The sequence below is a fragment of the Bufo bufo genome, chromosome 5 (assembly GCF_905171765.1).
Source record: "Bufo bufo chromosome 5, aBufBuf1.1, whole genome shotgun sequence".
NCBI classification, from domain to species: domain Eukaryota; kingdom Metazoa; phylum Chordata; class Amphibia; order Anura; family Bufonidae; genus Bufo; species Bufo bufo.
This window is the reverse complement of record NC_053393.1, coordinates 229,708,994-229,715,165: the sequence shown is the minus strand read 5'-3', so window position 1 is coordinate 229,715,165 and position 6,172 is coordinate 229,708,994.

Here is a 6,172-nt window from a genome sequence, read left to right as displayed (position 1 = left end):
AAGAGCATCTCTCCAGAGAAGAACAGCAAACACTGAACTATTAGCAGCCTGTAGTAAGACATGATAAATTAATAGGTAACAAACAATGTATTGCTTGTATTGAGGTTTGTAAAATGTATGTATCTTCTATAGTGTTAGTATTAGCACAATTGTATAATTCTATATTTAGTACTAGCATCATTATATAATTCTATAGTGGTAGTTTTAGCATAATTATATAATTCCATTAGTGTTAGTATTAGCATAATTGTATAATTCTATAGTTAGTATTAGCATCATTATATAATTCTATAGTGGTAGTACTAGCATCATTATATAATTCTATAGTTAGTATCATTATATAATTCTATAGTGGTAGTACTAGCATGATTATATAATTCTATAGTGGTAGTACTAGCATGATTATATAATTCTATAGTGGTAGTACTAGCATCATTATATAATTCTATAGTTAGTACTAGCATCATTATATAATTCTATAGTTAGTATTAGCATCATTATATAATTCTATAGTGGTAGTACTAGCATTATATAATTCTATAGTGGTAGTACTAGCATCATTATATAATTCTATAGTGCTAGTACTAGCATCATTATATAATTCTATAGTGCTAGTACTAGCATCATTATATAATTCTATAGTTAGTATTAGCATCATTATATAATTCTATAGTGCTAGTACTAGCATCATTATATAATTCTTTGAATCCAGAGGGAAAAAAAACTGGCTGGTTTGAGATCTGCATTTATATAAGCAGGCAAATAACGCAAGTTTGTGAGCGTTTGCGTGTTTGATTTTTAAAGGGAGTCTGTCACCACATTTGGACATTATAGACCGCTTATATAGCGTTCTGACATAAGTTTAGATGAATCAAATGGTACCTTTGTTGCGTTCTTCTGCGGTTCACCTGTGGCAAAAACGGGCTTCTATTCATATGTAAATGAGGTCTCGCAAGAGCCCAGGGGTGGCGTTAACTTCTTTGGAGCCCAGGCTGCTCATCATCTTTTGTTAATATCCCCGACCCAGCCTCTGCCCGCCCTTCTCTTCCCTTGCGTCCTCCTCCTCTCCCAGCGAAATCCCGTGCCTGCGCTCTGCCTCGCTTGGCTGGGCATTAGTATACAGTGTGTGTTTGTATTAAGTGTGTGACTTTAGATTACGTGACTTTAGATTCAGGGACTTTAGGAGGGGACTACAGTAAGTTAGATTCTTATCACTGCACTATATTGTATTTTTCTCTTTTCTTGCGTAATCCCCATTAGTATGTGTTCCATTATTGACAGCGCAGTCCAGTGCACATCTTGTCTAATGTATGCAGTCCTGGAACAGCAATTTGAGGGTGCATATCTGTGTTCCAAATGTGAGAAATTTGCAGTTTGGAATCGCACATCGAGTATCTAAACGGGTGAATTTCAACACTGAGAAGCATTAACAATTTGGAAAAGAGTTTGCTGCTCACTGAGCAAGCACTCTATGGGTTAGATGTGGGAGGGTGGTAGCGAGGAGGCTCAGGAAAGTGAGGTAGCTAGCTGGATAACAGTTAGAAAGCGGAGTAGAGGGAAGAGTACCAGAGAGGCTAGTCCTGATCTGACACACCCCAACAAGTTTGCACGGTTGGCAGATGGGGGGGGGGGTGTCAGTTCAGGGAGAGCACTGCTGCAGCCGGACACTTCCTCTGCCAGTCAGAGGAATGTCAGCTCCATTAAGCAGGGGACCAGGAGAGCAGGGCTTTCCAGACAGTTGCTGGTAGTTGGAGACTCAAATATTAGGAGTACAGTTGCTGGTAGTGGGAGATTCAATTATTAGGGGTACAGATAGGGCAATCTGTCACAAAGACCGGGATCGTCGAACGTTGTGTTGTCTTCCTGGCACTCGAGTTCAACACATCGTGGATCGGGTTGACAAATTACTGGGAGGGGCTGGAGAAGATCCAGTAGTCATGGTCCATATCGGAACTAATGACAAAGTTAGAGGTAGGTGGAGCATCCAAAGTTAGAGGTAGGTGGAGCATTTTAGGGATTTAGGTCAAAAGCTTAGGGCAAGGACCTCAAAGGTAGTATTTTCAGAAATACTACCGGTTCCCATAAGCCACACAAGAAAGGCAGCGGGAGATTAGGGAGGTTAACAAATGGCTCAAGAACTGGTGTAGGAAGGAGAGGTTTGGGTTCCTGGAGAATTGGGCCGACTTCTCTTTTGGCTACAGGCTATATCGTAGGGATGGGTTGCACCTCAATAGGGAAGGGGCAGCTGTGTTGGGGGAGAAGATGGCTAGAAGGTTGGAGGAGTGTTTAAACTAGGGACTGGGGGGGAGGTAATTACGTTATAGGATGGGAAGATAGTGCAGATAGAGACCGGGGGCAAGGTAATGGGACTGGGGGAGAGAAGGAAAAGTGTAGGGTACAAAATATACATAAACCTCTTAAATGTATGTATACTAATGCCAGAAGCCTGTCTAATAAAACTGGTGATCTGGAATTAGTGATGTGTGAGGAGGTCTATGACATAGTGGGAATAACTGAGACATGGCTGGATGACAGCTATGACTGGGCGGTTAATGTACAGGGTTACAGTCTGTTTAAAAAGGATCTCCAAAACTGGAGAGGGAGAGGGGTCTGCCTTTATGTAAAGTCCTGTCTAAAGCCCACAGTCCGAGAAGATATAAGTGAGGGACATAAACATTTGGAGTCACTGTGGGTAGAAAAACATGGAGGCAAAAACAATAATAAATTACTAATAGGAGTTTATTATAAACCACCTAATATACCAGAGTCCACAGAAAATCTACTACTAAACGAGATAGACGAGGCAGCAAATCATAATGAGGTCGTTATTATGGGGAACTTAAACTACCCAGATATAGACTGGGAAACTGAAACTTGTATATCTCATAAAGGAAACAGGCTCTTGGCAATAACCAAAGACAATTACCTTTCCCAACTCGTTCAGGACCCGACTAGAGGGACTGCCATACTAGACTTAGTATTAACCAATAGACCTGACAGAACAACAGATGTGCAGGTTGGGGGACACCTGGGAAATAGTGACCATTAAGTAATAAACTTCCAATTATCATTCAAAAGTGTTTTTTCAGGGAGGAACAAAAATACCGAACTTCAAAAAAGCTAAATTTAGCCAACTAAGAGAGGCCATAGGCCTAACTAACTGGGACAAAGTCCTCAACAATAAAAATACAGCCACAAAATGGGATATTTTTAAAAGCATCCTAAAATCTAACTGTGAGAGGTACATACCTTATGGGAATAAAAGGTTAAGGAACAAGAAAAAAACAATGTGGATAAATAGAACTATAAAGAAAGCAATAAATGAAAAAGTGAAAGCATTTAAATCACTAAAACCGGAGGTGTCACGGAAGGTGTTACAGAAAACTAGAAGACACAAATGAAGATCCGACTGACTTGATCCAAAACTAAGGAACCAAAGGGTAAGCCCTGCAACAGCCCTAGCTCTTTCCCTTACTGCTCAGCCTATGCAAAAATCTCTATGGTAGATAATTGCATACCCTCGTTCCTCGACTGTATGAAACCTGAACACCCTATAATAGTCAGGGGACACGACCACCGGCTCCCTACACTTAATACGGAGGGAGTCAGGGTCACCTAGGATCAAGCAAACAGGAAAACACAGATAAATGAACAGACTTATCTGTAGAAGCATCAGTTATAGCATCCAGCATGCACACACTCCAGGAAGTTGTATAAACCGCAAAGTGATGCAGTATGGGAGGGGATTTAAAGGGATGCAATCAGTGCAACTAGATGACAGCTGAGAGAGGGAAATGAGATGACAAAACGAAAGCAAAACAAAAGAACCTCAAGCAGGAGGTTCTGAAGAACGTCTGTCAGAGCTTCTCAGATGTCTGGCGGGGACAGGAGGGTAGCGAGGAAGCACTAAAAAACTATAAGGAAAAAAATTGAATATGTAAAAAACAAATAAAAGAAGCCAAACTAGAGACCGAGAGATTAATTGCCAAAGAGAGCATAACTAACCCTAAAATGTTTTTCAATCGTATAAATCTGAAGGTGTCGGCCCTCTACAGAGTAATGAGGGGGGAGTTGCATAGAGCGATGAGGAGAAAGAAAAGCTATTAAATATTTTTTTCTCCACTGTATTCACTGAAGAAAATAAACTGTCAGATGAAATGTAGAATGAAAAAGTAAATTCCCCATTAAAAGTGCCCTGTCTGACCCAGGAAGAAGTACAGCGGCGTCTTAAAAAGATTAAAATAGACAAATCGCCAGGACCAGATGGCATACACCCCCGAATCCTAAGAGAATTAAGTAATGTCATAACCAGACCCTTATTTCTGATATTTAAGGACTCTATGCTGACAGGGAGTGTTCCACAGGATTGGCGCATAGCAAATGTAGTACCAATATTCAGAAAGGGTCCAAAAACAGAGCCCGAAAACTATAGGCCGGTAAGTTCAACATCTGTCGTGGGTAAACTGTTTGAAGGTTTTCTAAGAGATGATATCTTGGAGTACCTCAATGAAAATAAGCAAATAATGGTCTTATCAACATGGCTTCATGACTCATGAGGGATAGGTCATGTCAAACTAATTTAATCAGTTTCTATGAGGAGGTAAGTTCTAGACTTGACAGCGGCGAATCAATGGATGTCGTATATCTGGACTTCTCCAAAGCATTTGACACTGTACCACATAAAAGGTTAGTATATAAAATGAGAATGCTTGGACTGGGAGAAAATGTCTGTATTTGGGTAAGTAACTGGCTCAGTGATAGAAAACAGAGAGTAGTTATCAACGGTATACACTCAGATTGGGTCACTGTCACTAGTGGAGTACATCAGTATTGGGTCCTATTCTCTTTAATATATTTATTAATGATCTTGTAGAAGGTTTGCAGAGTAAAATATAAATTTTTGCAGATGACACTAAACTGTGTAAAGTAATTGACACGGAAGAGGACAGTATACTGCTACAGATGGATCTGGATAGAGTGGAGGCTTGGACAAATAAGATGAGATTTAACACTGACAAATGTAGGGTTTTGCACATGGGAAGGAATAATGCAAGTCACCCATACATACTAAATGGTAAAACACTGGGTAACACTGACATGGAAATGGACCTAGGAATTTTAGTGAACAGCAAACTAAGCTGTAAAACCCAGTGTCAGGCAGCTGCTGCCAAGGCCAATAAGATAATGGGTTGCATCAAAAGGGGCATAGATGCCCGTGATGAGAACATAGTCCTGCCACTTTACAAAATCACTAGTCAGACCACACATGGAGTACTGTGTACAGTTCTGGGCTCCTGTGAACAAGGCAGACATAGCAGAGCTGGAGAGGGTTCAGAGGAGGGCAACTAAAGTAATAACTGGAATGGGGGACTACAGTACCCTGAAAGATTATCAAAATTAGGGTTATTCACTTTAGAAAAAAGACGACTGAGGGGTGATCTAATTTCTATGTATAAATATATCAGGGGTCAGTACAGAGATCTCTCCCATCATCTATTTATCCCCAGGACTGTGACTGTGACAAGGGGACATCCTCTGCGTCTGGAGGAAAGAAGGTTTGTACACAAACATAGAAGAGGATTCTTTACAGTAAGAGCAGTGAGACTATGGAACTCTCTGCCTGAGGAGGTGGTGATGGTGAGTTCACTAAAAAGAGTTCAAGAGGGGCCTGGATGTATTTCTGGAGTGTAATAGTACAGGCTATAGCCACTAGAGATGGGTTGTTGATCCAGGGAGTTAATCTGATTGCCTTATTGGAGTCGGGAAGGATTTTTTTTCCCTTTATGTGGGGAAAATTGGCTTCTACCTCACAGTTTTTTTTTAGCCTTCCTCTGGATCAACTTGCATGATAACAGGCTGAACTGGATGGACAAATGTCTTTTTTCGGCCCTATATACTATGTTACTATCTTCTATAGTGGTAGTTTTAACATAATTATATAATCCTATAGTGTTAGTATTAGCATAATTGTATAATTCTATAGTTAGTATAATTGTATAATTCTATAGTGGTAGTATTAGCATCATTATACAATTATAATTATTTATTTATACAGTTCTTATCTCTTGTTACATTGAGTTAATTACGTCTGCACACATGCAGAATAAAACCAATTAGGATCCATTATAATGATGATCACGTTACAAAAACAGTCGGCAGGAACATTACACAA